The sequence below is a fragment of the Lactuca serriola genome, chromosome 2 (assembly GCF_051521515.1).
Source record: "Lactuca serriola cultivar US96UC23 chromosome 2, Lser_US96UC23_V15, whole genome shotgun sequence".
Lineage (NCBI taxonomy): Eukaryota > Viridiplantae > Streptophyta > Magnoliopsida > Asterales > Asteraceae > Lactuca > Lactuca serriola.
This window is the reverse complement of record NC_136409.1, coordinates 133591748-133610502: the sequence shown is the minus strand read 5'-3', so window position 1 is coordinate 133610502 and position 18755 is coordinate 133591748. Positions and strand designations below refer to the sequence as shown.

Sequence of the window (18755 nt, the reverse complement as noted above, 5' to 3'; positions counted from 1 at the left end):
TTGAATCTAGGGTTTTCTACACCCTTTTATTGGCTCGAATTGATGAGTATGTTGTCCCTTTGAGTGTTAGACTCTGGATCTGGACCTTTAGAGGTCCAGAGAGCCTTATCCTTCCTGCTTTATGTTGTTCCATGGAAGAAATGAACTTAGGTTGCCATTTTAGAATTGAATTCACCAAAAGGAGCCCTATGTGTGTTGCATGAACGTAAAGGTCGGACCTTTATGTGATTATTGGGTATGGGGAGGTCAGATCTATAGGATAGAGAAGCAGATCTGACCTCAGAAGGTCATTTGAGTGTTGCCATGGAAGCAACTCGTCGGGTTCATAAGTGGAGTCGACGAGTCGAGTCGGGGTTGCCTCGCGATTCGTGACAAAAGTAACCCGTCGAGTGGAGGATGACTCAACGTGCCAAGTGAGGCTTAGAAGGATTCAGAGGACCCATGTGGACTCGCTGAGTCACCCTTGTGCACTCGACAAGTCTAGTCAAAGTTTGACCGTTGACTAGAGTTGACTTTCGTTGACTTTTAGGGTCTAGTCAATGTTTGGACTTTTGAGCCATTGGAGGGGTTGAAATGGTCTTTTACCCTTCTTGGAGAACTTAGAGAGGGAATAGCCTAGCTTTCGAGAGTCGTATTGATTAGAGTAATTATTTTATGTGATTAGGCGGAGGCTAGATCAGTATTTCCGAGTTCGAGATTTACCGAGTTACCCGAGGTGAGTCTTCTCACTATACTTTACCTAGAGTGGTAATTTGAGTTATGTGACAGAGTATCTTGTATGGTATTTATGTGATTGTGATGCACTGCATTATTTCTATGTGATTTATGCTGTGTATGTTCCAGAGTGTACAGAGTTAGGACCGGAAGGTCCACAAAGTTAGGACTAGAGGGTCCACAGAGTTAGGACCAGAGGTTCCATAGAGTTATAGCCTCGAGTGGCTAATATGTGTTGTATATGTTATTTTGGGGAACTCACTAAGCATTTATGCTTATAGTGTTATGTGTTATGTGTTTCAGGTACTAGCAATGACCATGGGAAGGCGTAGGCATGATCCGTACACACTGTGAGAATTTATGTATTTGAGAGCTTGGGATTTGTTTTATTGTGACATCATGTGATACAATGGATTTTTGTGATATTTTATGAATGGAAGTATGTTTAAAAAAAATTGTTTTGAAATTTTACGTTGGTACATGTAAGAAATATTAATTAACCCTTTTTAAAAAAAAACTTGACCATTCAAAGGTCAAATTACGTATTTTATTAAATTAGTTATTTGATTGGTTGTTTCTTCCGTTGAGCTACATTACAGTTGCAACGCCTCATGTCATAACAAGTTTTGGGGGGGGGGGGGGGGGTGTGCCAATGTCCTCAACGTCGTTAAATTCATGTCACGTTGGCTCATCAGCAACATTGAAGACCCATACCCTTAAGTCTAAAGCAAAGTGTACAAACTTCAACTGTAAAAATTTACCTCCCGTGAATGACAGTCAGGCCCGGCCCAATACATGGGCGAGTTGGGCTTAGGCCCATGGCATCAAATAAAAGGGGAATAATATTTGTCCAATAAGATGTACTATATGTGTGTGTGTGTGTGTATATATATATATATATATATATATATATATATATATATATATATATATATATATATATATATATATATATATATATATATATATATATATATATATATGTTTTAGCCCAAAAGTGAAGTCCAGGTGCTCCAGTAAGAAACGCGTCCGGATGTAGAGTGAAGGCGGAAGACATGATTGAGTGTCAAATATCTTGAGAACTTCAATTGTCAAATCGGTAATGACAACCCTTTGAAAATTGTAATCGCTGAACTATCTATTATTTCTCTTGGTCCGATTTCTATCCCTCTCTTATTCTCGATTGTTGTAAATCGACTAATGCTACTAGCCTGCTTGATTGGGTTCGATTCAATCGACTTTTTTTTTTCTAACTTCTCGCTCGGAGTTCGATCAGCAGTTCACTGTGCTTGATTGGGTTCTTTTTTTCTGCCCTGAAGCAAGAGGAAAACGGAAGAAAGTGTCTCAAAAGTTCAAATGTTCAATTGATTTGGGAGATTGAGGCTGTAAATCGGTGAGTTCATTTTGCCATCGTTTGTTTCTTATTTATTTCTAAACTTCCTGAAATCAATCATCATTTGTTCATTATCTGATTAAGTGATTAGTTTGAATACAGGATAAGGAGGCATATCACATATCTGAAAGCTGGATGAAAAAAGACAGTGGGATTCGATTTTTTTCTTCTTCTGATTTGGGTGACTTCTCTAGTTCTCTACTTCCTTTCTTCCGATTTCAATTTTACTATCTGATTATGATTTATGTGTCTCATTGTATTTGATTATTTCCGATTTTTCTAATTATGATTTATCATTAGTTGCTATTTCTAATTTCGATTTTTCAGTGAAAAGGAATTTTCACATTTGTTTGAGCTTGGGTTTGGCCTTTGATTAAGTTCGAAATCTGTTTCCTTTAATCTTTATCCTCTATTTGTTGTTTACTTCAGGTAAATTTCAGACTTCCTTACAAATTACTCAAGTTCCATTGATCCTTTCTTATTTTTTTGTTTTTGTTTCTTGTTTCTGTAATGTTAATCAGGAGGCTGCTTTGTATTGAAAGTTGACATTGTGGTTTGCTCAAAATATGTTGCGTTGTGTTCTTGACTTCTTGTTCAGGTTGTATCTTTGTTTGTTTAGTGTTTATAACTAAGATTTGTTGAGTCTTAAATATGTTTCCAGAAAACAACCATCACATGCTCAAAATAGAAAAAAAATGAACAAGAAGAGGCTAATCATTTAAGAGGGTCTTCGAATAAATTTGTTGTTAGAAATCAAAATATTAGTGAAAATAATCCGGTTAAATAAAATGTTGTTTAAATATTGAGTCCAAATTGACAAATAGTGAAGAATGTGATATTGATGGAAATGATTTATTGATCGAGTTACAAGTTTTAATAAAACGTTGCTGTATGAAGCATACAAAAGTGAAAAATGAAAAACATTAGACATCTATTCAAATAAGGGAGTATACAAGAAGAATGAATATATTTCTTAATGTTTTGGTTGCATGTAGGATATTGTTGAAAGTGTTGGTAACGGCTGCTTCCCCGGAAAGAAGTTTTTCAAAATTGAAGCTCTTGAAATCGTATTAGAAGTATTGTGACTCAAGAAAGATTGAATGGATAGCAATTTTAAGTATTGAAAGTGAATTTTTACAAAATATTGATTAATTGTAAAGTAAGAAATGTCTTTGCTATAAAAAAAATGCTCGAAAACATCATTTATGTGATTTTTGTAGGTTTTGTTTATATTGTTTGTTTGATTATAAAATTCACTGCACTTTTGATTTTCTAGTTTTTTTATATATAAGGGCATAAAAATTCTTATCTCGCCCTGGGTAGTAAAAAACAATAGACCGGCCCTGATGACGCACGTAGTACCGCGAAGGGATGAATGACAGTGGCACCTAAGAGGGAGGGATGGTGTTCCCTTAGGTACCGAATGAATTTCCATCCCGTTCTCGTTTCTTCTTGTGGGCATAGCCTTGACATCCATAGTTAATACCGATCATATTATGATCAAATCTCAACCACTTGAATCGACGTGATATGTAATGATGTAAAATTATATAAACAATGCGTCGTAATACGTTAACACAAGACCAAGCTTTTCTTATAAACTTTTTGCCAATTGAATTGACATAACAAGGAACGATACAATATTTTGAAAAAATGGTCTTAAAGAAGCAGTACGAAATGCATCATGAATTGAACTGCTTATATAAAAATGAACATGTGTACCCTATTAGATGTTGACCCATACATTAATTTCATAGCAACTTGACAAAATTTTGCTCTAATAATAGTAATAATAATGACATTACTTGATAAGTTATTAACATATGACAAAGATGTAATACTGCAATAATACGGTGAGAATGAGTTAATTCTGCATTCAGATATTCATCGAATCCAAATTTAAGAGGCTGTTCACATGATGCAGAAGATATCCAAGTTTTAACTCGTATCTTTTGAATTCTGATACCATTTAAAAAAGTATATAATCTCACAATGTCTATGCTTTTTACATCACCGGAAATTTTATTTGCATGCCTATGGATTAAAATATGTTATATGATAAAATATTAGTTGTGACACCATATGGATTAACTTTTAATATATATATATATATATATATATATATATATATATATATATATATATATATATATATATATATATATATATATAAAGGTAAAAATATTTAAAAACTTTGAATTTATAAGAAAATAAGAAAAATAATGATTTATTATAATGAATATGTTTTTTATTTTAAATTTAAACAAATAATTTAAATAAAGAAAGAAACTAATAAGCTTTAATTTTAAGAATTTTTAAAATTAAAAAGTAAGTTTATTAGTAAATTAATATCCATTTACTACAAATTTATTGCAATTATTATATTAAAATATTATGTGAAATTTAATAAATAAAAAAAACTCATAAAATGACTTGTGAAAAAAAAAATAATTCAAAACAACCATTTATTAGAAATGACATTTTGCAGATTGAATGAAAGTGTAACAAGTGACAAAAAAATTAAAAAAATAAAAAAATAACCATTTATTAGAAATGAATAAAAAGTTTCCCAAGTTATTTAATATATTAAATTTAATTAAAGGTTTATATGTGAGTTAAAATATATTTATGATCTCATTTGTTCTACACACAATAAATTTATCTACCTCCCATTTTGTATTAGACAAAAGTTATAATTATTGTCTTCAAAGTACCATAATGATATTTGCATTGTCTAAACAAATATAAAAAGCCTTTACAAAAGGTAATTATTCAGTTGAATAAAAATAAATCCGATTATGTTTGTCGTTAATACATATGTTTGGTATTTTTTTCAAGTTATCTAAATTGTGAAATTTTATAACATTTTTTTTAACGACAGAAATATATTAAAAGCTAGGAAGAAGCTAGAAATAAACAATTACATCAAAATTGTAGGAGAAATAGGGTTATGAAGCCAAAAACTCTAACTTATCTTGACTTTTCTACATCTATTAGAAATCCAAACAAATCCCTATAAGGAACATCATAAAAAAGAAAAGATTTCCTAGAAATAGTCGTTTCAAAAATAATGGAATTCCGGAAATTCCAAATGCACCAGAAGCAAGTCATAACCACTAAATCGAAAGCCTTTCGTTAACGACGTCTCATAGAAACAAAGTTTGGCCACGTGATAAAAGAATGAACAAAAATATGATCTAGAAATTGTATACCCCACCAAATGGCAATATGCGCCCAAATCTCACACAACTCAGAGCATTACTCTGAAAACATGCTCAATGGTCTCCACAATACAATAACATATAGGGTAAAGAATCGAATCCAACAAAATTCCCCTACAAGAAAGTCTTTCTCTATTGGGAATACTAAGAAAACGAATCCTCCATAAAAGAACATTAAGCTTGATAGGGAGCCCAGTTGTTCCACTGAGTCTCACCACCTCCTGAGTAAAGTAAACTACCATCAATGAATCGTCGGGCATACGCTACAAAGAAGCTGTCAGAAATGTCAATAATCCAACCCAACCTATCAGGAATTGACTGCAATTATAAATCCTTAGTCAAAGAAAGGATACCATCCCAATGCTACTGCTCTGTACCTCCTATAGGACATCATCTAGGAGTATGGGTCTCCCAACCTGTAGCCATCCAATCTCTGACAGTCGCATCTCTAAAAGTCCCTAAAACTAACACTCTATGAAAAATAATTGCAATAGGCTCCTCTCTCGTCCAAACATCATGCCAAAAAAAGTATAGCTCCCATCACCAACCCTAATAGGACATAAGGAATGAATATCAAGACCTATATCCCTTAGTTGGTTGGACATATGCATAAATCCAAACCACTCCCATCGAAATAATTGCAAAAGGGCCCGCTCCAGCTCTCTTAGGGGGCAAAGATATGCATCCATCATCAGGTCCATACAAATATCGAATCAAACGAGCCCATAAAAGATTAAGAGGATAGGAAAATCTCCACCACCAACAAAACAACATAGCTTATTAAAGGAGAACAAACTACCAACACCCAATCCCCAATCCTTTCTACTACCTAAAACTTTATCTCATTTAACCCAGTGCATGTGTGTAACACCATAGATTTTCAAACAAAAATTTCATCTTAAAATCACAAAATTCTCATAACACATTTCACAAAAATCCCAATTATTTAATTTACAAAATGCAGCTCCATAAATGTTTGATTAATAATCCAGGATCTTCAAAACATAACTCTTTCTCTTGTGTGTACAATCAAGTCGGCGCCTTCCCATGATCTTGAGAAGAACCTAAAACACATATCACATAACACGGTAAGCACGAAGCTTAGTGAAATACCACATACACAAATAATAAGCCTCTCATGGCTATAACTTGGCATGGACCCTCCGGTATCATGCATCTCGGTGTGGACCCTCTGTTCATGTGTCTCAGTGAGGACCCTCCGGCCTTACAGCTCGATTTGGACCCTCCGGTTCTGTCTCAGTGGAAACCCTTTGGTCTTACAACTCGGTTTAGACCCTCCAGTCCTATCACAATAAGCCCAAAATATAGCATATATATCACACAGACAACATGCATAATATCACATAACTCAAGTAAGCACATAAGACATTCCGGTCACACATAGATACCACTCATGGTAAGTATAGTGAGAAGAATCGTCTCGGATGATGAACAACTCCTATAGATGTTGTTGTTGTACACCGGCCTCTAACACTAGACCAAAATCCACAATTACCCAATTAAGATCTAAGTCCAAACCCTCACTCTTTAGGTCTAGAGGTAGTCCACTAACTAGCCCATCAACAACCTAAAACTCATTGGGCCCACCAAGGACCAATAATGAATGGACTCTCCCGAGTCCCAACTCTCAAGTCCAAGTGACAAGCCCAACAAAAGGGATCAAGGCACATATATTTAATATTTCTGAAATCAATATCTCTAGTACACAAGCCCAAAAATCCAGGCCCAACCCTTAAGGCCCATAAAGCCCACAGTGAGGTTACGCGGGGAGTACCTCCCTTGGTACGCTCAGAGTACACAAGCAGGCACGAATCCTGATTGAGGACACCAACCCAGTACACAGGTCGACTAGGATTACGCTCGTCGTGAGTCCAGTATGGTGTTTCTCACTCTCTTGGTCTTTACCCGTAAAGTCTATGACTTTATGCCTTTGCATGGCTGATAAAGTCACAAACACCCAAAACTCTCACTCTCTTATCTAAAAATGCTCATATCTCATGCATGGGTTGATTCAAACGTCCAAGTCTCAATTTTTGTGACTCTACACCACTTAAGATACTCAAAGGAGATGATAATAAACTCAGTAGCTCAATATCTCATAAAGTCTCCAACTTTGGGACTAAAACCCTAAAATACACTAAAATGATGCCCAAAACAAAAGAGTGAGAAAGCTTTGAGCTTTATACCTCAACATGAAGCTTCCAACTTAGATAAACCCAGATCCAAAGCCTGGAATCCCATTCCTTCTTCTTCAAGGCTCCTTCTTCACTCCAAAGAAACACAAGATCACTCAATAGCTCACAAATGGAGACACAAGCTTAATGGACGAGTATTTAGGGTTTGAGAGGGTTGATTGCCAGAGGATGGTGGCCAGGAATGAGGCCATCTTATTCTTTATATAAGGACACCCCCTCATTTAGGGTTTTCACTCTGAGCCTAGTACACCCAACATACCCTCTGGTACGCCCAGCATACTAGGTGGCTCCACTTCAAATTCACACACATGAGTACGCTAAGCGTGCACACATGTATGCCCAACATACTCAGCTTCCGCCTTTCTCAAATAAGGGACCTATCTTGTCAAAACATCAAACTTCCATAGTTTCCTCGATATAACTTCGTTTCCAATGAACCTCATATCCACGGAAAGGTAACGATAAGACCTACGCTTCTAGCAACTCGTCGCAGCCCTGAGGCTTCTTCACGTCTGGGTTGCAGCCCACGAACCCTAAATCATGGACGATCCGAAACAGGATATTACAATTCTCCCCCACTTGAATTAGAATTCTCCCTCGAAATCGCTCCTTATCAACACATAGATCGAACCCAATAATTCGAGAAGCACCAACGAAAGGACCTCATATCATACAACAATCCCTTCCAAAGACACCTGAACTGTTGGGAATAAAACCCTAATTGAGATTTGATGAACAAGATGCGGAAAATAAGAACAAACACAATATGAAGATTAGGTCGAATGATCACTCGATTTATTGAATTATGAGAAACAAATTACACTTAAGAAATAAGAATCTAAGGGGCTGTTTTGTCCTGTGAAATAAAATCAGAGAAATGGAATTAATTCCATTTCCCTTGTTTGTTTAACCCTGAAAATAAGGAATAGGGAAATAATTTGTATCTCTTTCCTTGTTTTTAATTCTCTATTTTTAGTAGAGAAATAGTGGGAAATTGCTAATAGAGAAATGAAAAAAAAAACGGAGAAATAAAATAGAGGGCAGAGAAATAGAAGAAAAGAAGGCTTTCTCCCTCACGTTCCAAGTTCGATCCTTGACGACTTCTTCGCCACAACATATCCCCTCATTCATTCGATTTTAAAGCGATTGTGTTCTTTTGATTCTCGATCAGTGAAGTAGCTCATGGTAAGCATTTAACAATTTCATTAGAGTTTGATACTTCTCGATCATCAATCTTTGATTAGTGATTGATACATCTCTGATTTCTCTTAATTGTAGTAGATAATTGTTTGATTGTCAAGAAAAATTCAACGCCATTCTTTCAGTGATTGCATTTTTTAACAGGTTTTCTGCTTCACCTTATCTATAAAAGCAATTGTTTACTATTTCAGCTTTTTGTTAGTATTTTTCTCCAACGTTGAATAGCCATGAAATTTTCATACTAGCTCGGGATGTCCTGACTGTTTTACCAGGTTGTAGTCCTCTATCCTGGCTACATATTAGGCTAAAAAAACAAGTTAATTGATTAAAGTTTGGTTGGGTTATACAGCCCTTAACAGGGACTATTAGTGCTGCTGTTTACTATTTCAGTTTTATTAGAAATTTTTCCCAACTTCTACCAGCCATAGAATCCTCATACGACCTTGGAACAAGCTGATTTTTTCCCAGATTGTACTCCTCTATGTTGGCTACATGTTAGGCTCCAACAATAGCTTAATTGATTAATATTTTGGCTGAGTTATACAACCCTAAACAGGGTCTGTTATAGCTGTTTTTTACTATTTCAACTTTTTTTTATAAATTTTTCCCAACTTTGAACAACCATATAATCCTCATACATTCTCGGAACGTGATAATTTTTTCTCCAGGTTGTACTCTTCTATCTTGGCTACATGTTAGGTACAAAAAACAGCTTAATTGATTATGATTTCCCTAAGTTATGTATCCCTAAACAGAGGTTGTTAGGATTTTCGTATAGTATTTCAGCAATTTGTATAACCTCTTTTTCCAACTTTGAAACATCATAAAATCTTCATACGAGCTCGGATTGAGGTGATTGTTTTTCCAGATTGTAGTCCTTTGTGTTGTCTATGTTTCAAGCTCAAAAAATGGCTTGTTTGATTTAGTTTTAGCAGAGGTTTAAAGCTCTAAACATGGACTATTAGGATTGTTGTATGATATTTCAATATTTTTTATATTTTTGTCTAACTATTGTCTATATATATATATATATATATAGATGGCACGATCACCTTTGCAAATCCAAACAATGGTTGTTAGGATTTTTATAATATATTTAATCATTTTTTTAGTTTTTTTGTCCTAACTCTTTCATGTTTGTATATATGTAGATGACACGAATACCTTTGCAACAACGGATTGTACGAAATAGACAGAATGTTATGACATATGTCGTAAGAGCACTTTATGCAATGTATGTTATGATTTGTTGGTGGATGATATATGATTTTGCTATGCACCGTTTAGAAAAAGATACAATATTACGGTCAAAATCCTTAATGAGTTACCATAATGGACGTGATAGTATTCATGATATGGTTTATAAAAGTGATAAAACAACTGTGGTTAACATAAGAATGAATAGAAATGTATTTACAAGACTATGTGACATGCTTGAACAAAGAGGAGGGTTGAAAAATAGCAAAAACATGTTGGTTGACGAGCAAGTTGCTATGTTCTTACATGTACTTGCACATAACGAAAAAAATAGGATTATAGTAGAAAGATTCAAAAGCTCAGGTGAAACTATAAGTCGATATTTCAAGTTAGTCTTAGATGCGGTATGTCGATTACATAAAGAATTCTACAAGAAACCCGTGCCAATACCCGATGATGAAACCGACGAGAGATGGAGGTGGTTCAAGGTTAGTAATTAAATAATATAAATTTATTTAATTTTGCTATTAATAAATAATTTGATTTATGTACAGGGTTGCTTAGGAGCATTAGATGGAACATATATCAAAGTTAAAGTCCTTGCAGCGAAGAGAAAACCTTATCGAACACGCAAGGGTGAGACTGGTACTAATGTACTGGGAGTGTGTTCGAGAGATCTTCAATTTATATATGTACTAGCGGGATGGGAGGGTTCCGCAGCAGATAGTCGAGTACTCTGAGATGCTATTAGTAGACCACATGGTCTTAAAATACCTCATGGTATGATATACATAAAACATAAAGCTACATAATATTATTATCATTAAAGTCTAACTAAATATGTAGAATCTATTGTAGGAACATACTACCTTTGTGATGCGGGTTATACAAATGGTAAAGGTTTTTTAACACCTTATCGCGGACAACATTACCATCTTAATGATTGGTCTTAACCATCTACAAATGCTAAAGAGTTATATAACATGAGACACTCATCAGCGAGGAACGTAATAGAACGATGTTTTGGATTGATCAAATCTAGATGGGCTATTTTACGTGATAATGCATACCATCCAATAGAATCTATGCCACGCATAATCATTGCATGTTATTTGATGCATAATTTCATACGTGCAACCATGACCAAAGACCCCCTTGATCAAGAAATCCCTGCAAATCACACACAAATTGGAGACGAACATGACAACGTTATTTCTACTGTAGAGACATCGCAAGGATGGACTGACCGTCGAGATCTTTTTGCTAATGTTATGTTTACTGATTAGAGTGCAAGGCGTTCCAACAATTAATTTATTCCATGTTTTTATGTAAACTTCATTATTCTTTATGTGGTGATGATATTATGTTTAATGACTGAACAACTCTATTATTATTTCATTATCTTGTTGATATATTGTATTTATTATGTGGTGTGATAATATTTCTTTAGGTTGGATCTATTTGTAACTTTAATAAAAAAAGATGTTGTTTAAAAAGAAATAAACAAGGTAAAAAACATTTCCATTTCACTTCTTAATACAACCAAACAAGAGAAATGATTCTCAACAACATTTCTCTAGTGGATTAGTTCTACCAAACAGTGTAATCAATTCTATTTCTCTAGCTTAATTCTCTTTCTCCGCATTTCCATTCTCTGCTGCAGTTCTATTTCTCTGTACCAAACGCACCCTAACTCTACAGGAAACCTCAAAACATGGCAGCTACATTTTGCCTCACTCTTAACCCTAATTGTGAATAATACATGACTATTTATAGCGAAAAGACAAGTCTTGGGACTTTAACCTACACTTCATCAAGGGGGCCCATTGCCATCATCCATGAAGTGCTTTGAAACCCTATAATCTCCCCCTCAAAGTATGGAATGGATGACAATGCTTTAACTTCCAAAACAAGCATCTAGCAAATAAAAAGATCTGCAACGAGGAATATATGAAGCAATCCACGAAACTTGATTCTTCAATAGTCTTCAAACATAGGCTCTAGGATATATAAACCAAGCACTGGAGTAATGTCTTTAAACTTCATTTTCGAATGTAATCCCAAAAAATCTTCATGAAAACCAAACCCGCCATAAAAACCCATTTCAGAACAAAGAAACCAAATCACTTCTTGTCTTTGAAGAGCTCTTACTCCAAGTCACAATGATCTTCAAATAAGCTAATGATATAAGCCACCAAAAATTATCATGTAACAACCCAAATTTTAAGATTTGTAATGCCACTTGATCGACAAAATACTAGAAGTCGGAGATATAACAAGTCCTTAGAAGAGTTCGATGTAGAACTGCTACTGTAAAGGATACTTCTCTACAAAAGCTTAAGAAGAGTTCTATGAAGAACTGCTACTGTAAAAGCTACCTTCATAATTATGCCACAAACTTTATCAAAAATCTTGAAGTTTGAAAAGTCATAAATCCAATTTCGAATGGCCATATCAAATTCTTCCCCGATTTATAATAAAAAAAACGTGATTATAAAGTCTTCAAATGGTCATGAGAATGATCTTGAATGGATAAATAATTATCATGCTCCCCCATGACAAAATGATATACACAATGAAGTATAAAATCCGAAAAAGTCATGAAAAGTTGACGTTATCACGAAAAACGACTTTCCGAACCGCCAAGACTTGATTGAATCTTTATTTATCTGTTCACGAAAAAATATGTGCGTTTAAAAAAAATTGTTCACCGACCCTTAAATTTGTAAACTTTTCTGAATATAGGGCAGAAACTATCACTTGTTCAAAGACAGGGGCTGGAATGGTAATTCAGCATCAATATACCCTTTTATTTGTAACAAAATCTGGAAATCGTCCGAAACTGCCAAGGCATGAAAAGTACAGGGACCAGATCGTCAAATTCTTGAAGTAAAGTGGGAAACTTTGAGTTATCTTCTTCCCCATAGCGACTGATAAAAGAAGGAAGGATACCACCATGATTTGTTCATCCGGTCCGAGCACAAGCAACCGAAACCAAGTTCGGTCCAAGATTGTTGATACAAAAACCACGTTCGGTCCGAAATCCAACTTCATGACAAGCGAAACGTTATCCAAACCGAATCACAGGTTCGCTTTTTGTTCATCCCTCTTTCGTTCCAGGTTCATTCCAAGTCCATTGATACAAAAGCGAAACCGAGCATCATGATGCGAACAAGGAGTGAAACCTTAGCCAAGCAGAACCACATGTTCGCTTTCCCCTCTTTCGTTCCAAGGCAACAGAAGAACCCAATCATAGATTCGCTTCAATTTCGTGGAAGACACAGTGAGATTCAAAGAAAGTTCAACCCAATTCTCAGTCAATTTTGACTTTTCAGTTTAACTCTCGTTCATCCCAAACTGGTTGGTCGTTCACAGGTAGGATGTTCGTCCAAAATCTCAGTCAATTCAAACCCTTCGTTCGTTCACAAATAGCTTAATTTTGACTTTCGTTTGACTGTAGTTTTTCCCGATTGAGTCCCGATTTCATTCATAGGTTGTTGAGACGAATCCGAACACAGGATCGCTGCGAGTCATGGAAAACAAATGTTCGCAGGTAAGCTCACAATTTTCACCATGAAATCTGATTCCGATGGCAGATGAACGATGCGCTTCAGATACATGTACTTCAAATTCGATTACATCATTCACAGATCAATAATTCCAATTTTGACCTTTTTCTTAACTCACAAGAACAACGGCTTAATCATTCCGATTAAAATCCAATCCTGATACCAATTGTTCTTAACATCACATCCTTGATTATAGTCATGATTCTAATTTAGATTGCAGTCCCAATTTTGACCATCGACTTGAGATACGGTGCTATTCATCCGTTCATCATCAGTTCATCATAAGAATTCGAAATTTCCATTGGATAAACACCCAATCAAGATGTGGAATAGATTAAGCAAATTGATTCAAATACCATAATCAAATAAAATCAAAATCGATTTTGAGAATGAAACTGTTTAGAAACTTTGACTCAAGAACAGAAATCGAAAACAAATAATTAAATAGAGTCTTGAATCATGATTTCAATCAGACTATGAGAATGAATTGTGAAATCGAGATGCAACAATCATAGTTTTAAGATGTGTCGATGCGTGAATCAGAACGTGCGGCTATAAGGAACGACATATGGGTTTAATTCAATGAACAAAAATCAATATACGTTGGCTCAAAACACACTAACAGTAATCGGAAGAAACTGGGCTTAGTAACAGTTCAAAGAACAAATCAATGGGCTAAATCAAGATAAATAGATCCAACGACAATATGTTGATTTTGGATCAACCAATTGATCAAATCCAATCATAAAATACTTACAATATACGAATTGGATTAAATAAAAATTACCCAGATGAACAGTAGAAGAAAATCATAGATCTTCATGAATAGTAGCTTGAACAGAAATCTTGATTCCATATCGCCAAAACACTAATAATCTTCAATATATGTGCAGAAAATCACCAAATCAAGAACTGATACTACAAAAATCAATTGATCTTCAAAGACCCGCTCTGATACCACTTATTGGGAATAAAACCCTAATTGAGATTTAATGAACAAGATGCGGAAAATAAGAACAAACACAAATATGAAGAATAGGTCGAATGATTACTCGATTTATTGAATTATGAGGAACAAATTACACTTAAGAAATAAGAATCTAACTCTACAAGAAACCAACCTGGCGGCTACATTTTGCCTCACTCTTAACCCTAATCCCTATACTAATAAAAGAGTAGTCATTTTGCCATGTGTCACTATATTAGACATCTTAATTAATATGATGCCACTTGTCAATCTATTAGTTCTCCATTTTAAATTTATTAGACCTCCTAATTAATGTGATGATATTTGTCAATGTATTTATTCTACATTTTAAATTTTAAATTTTATATCATGGTTTTCATTAATTCACAAATAAAAAATGTCTAATATATATTAAAAATTAATTATATATATTTATTTGAATCAACGATTATAATTTCACAAAACTAATATAAATATATCGTAATTAATAATTTATTTAAAATAATTAATTATTAATTTTGAGGTTTTACTATAAAATTTCAATTAATTTTATAACCGTGGTTTCCACGGGTTATAAACTAGTTGTCAATAATACATGACTATTTATAGGGAAAAGACAAGTCTTGGGCTTTTAACCTACACTTCATCAAGAGGGGCCATTGCCATCATCCATGGAGTGCTTTGAAACCCTACATGAAACCAACAGGAACTCCCGACCCCGAAGAATGATAGACCCTTCTGCCACTGTGGTACTCGATCTGTCTCTCCAAAACTTGAAAACTCTAGTGGTCTGTCTCACTGCCAGACCACCCTCTCAAAATATCATCATGTTAATCGCTCATCGAATAACAGACTTTAAGAACACTCTACCAATTCTGATTCTCTAATCGATCCCGGTCGTAACTCAAAAGGAACAGAAAGGTCATATCTCACTAAGGACCCACCGCCTGAACAACTATCAAAACTCTTCTGAAGGAATGATCCTCAAAACTCTGTCCTCAGGCACCAGAAACCGGTCAAGCCAGCTCGAAATGATCCTCTGACACCCTTAATCATAAGCCCCAGTTCTTATTAAATGTTCCTTCTGACACTGAACACCAGGCTAACTCCCGACCCAATAGTTGGACCTCCAAGGGCTACTCATTGCCCATCCAATAGTCCACTTTATAATTCCTTTTCGCAATAGCTATCTCAGCCCATCATGTGACCCGCGAAGTCACGAAGTTCGCATTACCTCAAGTGAACTCTACAATCCCCTTCAGAAGTCGCATCACCTTCGACCCTTGTCGTCTACTACTCGCTAGTTCCAAGCATCTAGTGGTCCTTCCCAAACCAACGAGCTGGCCCACTCAAGTCTAAAACACCAGATGGAAACACGTCCCTCTTAAAAAGAGATCCACCCGAAATCCCAACATGCTCGTCCATCACACAGATAAAGCTAAACTCACCCATCAGAGTCTGGTCCGACACAGAATTGGAACCACTCGTTCCAATCTAGCGCTCAACTCATGACCCATGTTCCGCAATTATACATATGCATTACACCTCAATCTGTCTGATTCGCAGCAGTCCCTCTCTAACTAAAACACAACGGGTCCCGACCACTGTCGAGACCCCAGTCTCGCCCTTGGTTCAGCCCCCAGGCCCTCACAGACTCCTCCATTAAGGCTACCTAGTCCTAAGAGCCCCTCTGCGTCACCCCTGACTAGCAAGGTTGCAGCTCCCGCAGTTATACAACACTCTCTCACTGACTAACAATTGTTACGGCTCCCCAAAGTCCTCTGACACTCTCTCATTACCTCACGAAATCTACGGCTCCCCGCAGTCTTACGATACTCTCTCTCTCTCTCTCTATCTCTCTCTCTCTCTGACTCATGTATGTTACGACTCCTCGTAATCATATGATACTCTCTCTGATTCATGTATGTTACGACTCCCCGTAATCATACAATACTCTCTCTCTGACTCATGTATGTTATGGCTCCCCGTAATCATACGATACTCTCTTTTACTCTCCATGGGCTCTCTCCACGGTCTTCCTTGTCAGTCCTAAGTGATTACTCCCACTCGGATCTATTCACTCTCTTATCACCACACATTCTCATCCTCAAGTTGTCACCCCACTGAGTCCACTAGCTCATGCTTTGTTGTCCAACCATAGATAGGTACACACACCCTCCCAGATTAAGCATCTATACTTCTGACGATAATTGCCGCAACAAGACACTTTCTCCTGCTACAATTCACATTTCGATTGACACGTCCTATGACTATTAGTTGAAGGGTTTCCACTGGAACAATAGTCACTCGGTACACCACTTGTCATCTCACAACTCAAGTCTCAAAATAATCCCAAAAGTTTACGGTGTCATACTCAAATACCCCAGTACACCATCACAGAACCTCACGATGTCTTGCCTTGACCACTGATCTTCCACTCGCACTACTTGCCACCTCAAAATACTCCAACTCACAACTTGAAATACAGGGGAATCATCAATGACCAATAACATGTTGGATTAGGTGTCTAAGTTCATAACTATTTCTGGAATGTACTTGATCCGGTTAGCATGGTCCATTTTGGGTTGCATGGCATTGCAACACTTAGATAGACTAAATGAGAGAAAGGACACTTATGGTTTATTAATATATTATAAGTTCTAATATATTAATAATATTATTTAATTGGTTTTGATCAAGAATTAATTTAGAATTAATTTGGTGATCTAAAGGAGACTAATTAAATATATAGGGTTGATTGTGCAAATCATCCATTCTTTTGTAGTGGGCTAATGATCCATGGTTTATTGAATTGGGCTAAAACCCATAAGGTGCTCCATGGATAGTCCATGGAGGTTATAAACCCATGGCTCATGGAATATGAAAAGCCATGTCAATTAGGGTTTACATGTTGTAACCCTACTTTTGACATAACTATAAAAGGACCCAATGGGCTACCAAAATCGGAACTATGTGTAGAACAAGAGGGCTAGCCAATTTTGAGTGATAATGTACTTCTCTCAAAGTTATTACAAGAGTTGTGGTGTTGTGTGAAACAGTTGAGGTGCTAGGCTCACAAGGTTCTCAAGGAATCCAAGCAACAAGAAAGGTATGTTCTTCTACTAGATTTTATGTTTCAAAGTTCCCCATGCCATGCTGGTTAGGTTAAGAACCTTGTAAAATCAAAATTTCATGTATCTTAGTAAAACATAGATCTGAGGTTTCTAAAGTTGCATGTACACCTTAGGAGTGTTAGAATGCTCAAAACCCTTCAGAACATATTGACAACGATCTGAAATCCCATCTCCTACTGCTCAAAATCCATGCAAAATACTCATACCAACCCTGAAGTTGATTGCCAAATAACGGTTGCCCTTCCTGTAGTGCATATAATAACCCATACATCGAACTAGAAATTCTCAGCAGTTGAAACCGGAACTCAACGACCCAACCGCCTCGAATCTCAACACTGCAACTTGAAGAGTTCCTAACCACAATAAGGTCCCTAGCCAATGGCTACTTACTGTGGTTGCATTATCTCACTCTACACCTTGTCTCATTCACCAAAGACCCAAGTCTCATATTTCCATACCGCAGATCTCCATAATCAGTTCTCTAACCGCACCTAAACAAATCTCTAATCCACTTAATAAAATACTCAGTTCTCCCCCACTCGGGGTTCGAACCATCACCCATTAGCATACCAACAGTCTACTCCATAGACTATTTTACCATGTACATCACACTTGACTCTTGGAACGTACCACGTAATCACTCAATGATCTTTCCGATGGAAACGAAGCAACTCCAAATATCCCATAACTCAGACAAAGATCTCAAAATCCTCCCAACGTGACTGCCTCTAGTCATCTCGAAGCCTCAGACCGACACACCGTCGGATACCCCATCCATTCCGAATTAGTCCTGACTCTCAATATGGAAATAATGCACTATCATGCACCTCGTCTCAGATTCCTCGACTAGACTCCCATTGTGGGAATCATCATAAAAGTAAGAGGCCTCATTCTCACATTTGATACACAACGTAGACAACGAGGGCCACCGCCCCGATATACTCCTCTTAATCACCTGGAACTGCTGCTAAAAGTATGTATCCCTCAATAAGGCACCTCCTTGTTCTCTTCCATCTTAGTCCCACTAATGACTCTCTCATGGTATAAGAAATACCTCGCAGCAAACATACTGCCCAAATACTCTGGTGAAAAGGTTGCAGCCCTATGCTACCCCACAGGGTTTACCTCCAAACTCTGAAACCGG

The 18755-nt window shown here is 36.2% G+C and overlaps 2 long non-coding RNA genes across 3 annotated transcripts; both read left to right on the top strand.

Moving 5' to 3' along the window:
- Positions 1–1710: 1710 nt before the first annotated feature.
- LOC145086820 (uncharacterized) lies at positions 1711–3313 on the top strand. 2 transcript variants are annotated; one of them, XR_013700644.1, is made up of 5 exons: positions 1711–2107; positions 2210–2288; positions 2435–2536; positions 2629–2705; positions 3103–3313. It is a non-coding gene; the product is annotated as an uncharacterized LOC145086820 (long non-coding RNA). The 2 variants fall into 2 exon arrangements; XR_013700643.1 differs by having other exon boundaries at positions 2199–2288.
- A 9580-nt stretch (positions 3314–12893) lies between these two features.
- Positions 12894–13623, top strand: LOC145086818 (uncharacterized). The gene is made up of 2 exons (XR_013700642.1): positions 12894–13316; positions 13402–13623. It is a non-coding gene; the product is annotated as an uncharacterized LOC145086818 (long non-coding RNA).
- Positions 13624–18755: the final 5132 nt, after the last annotated feature.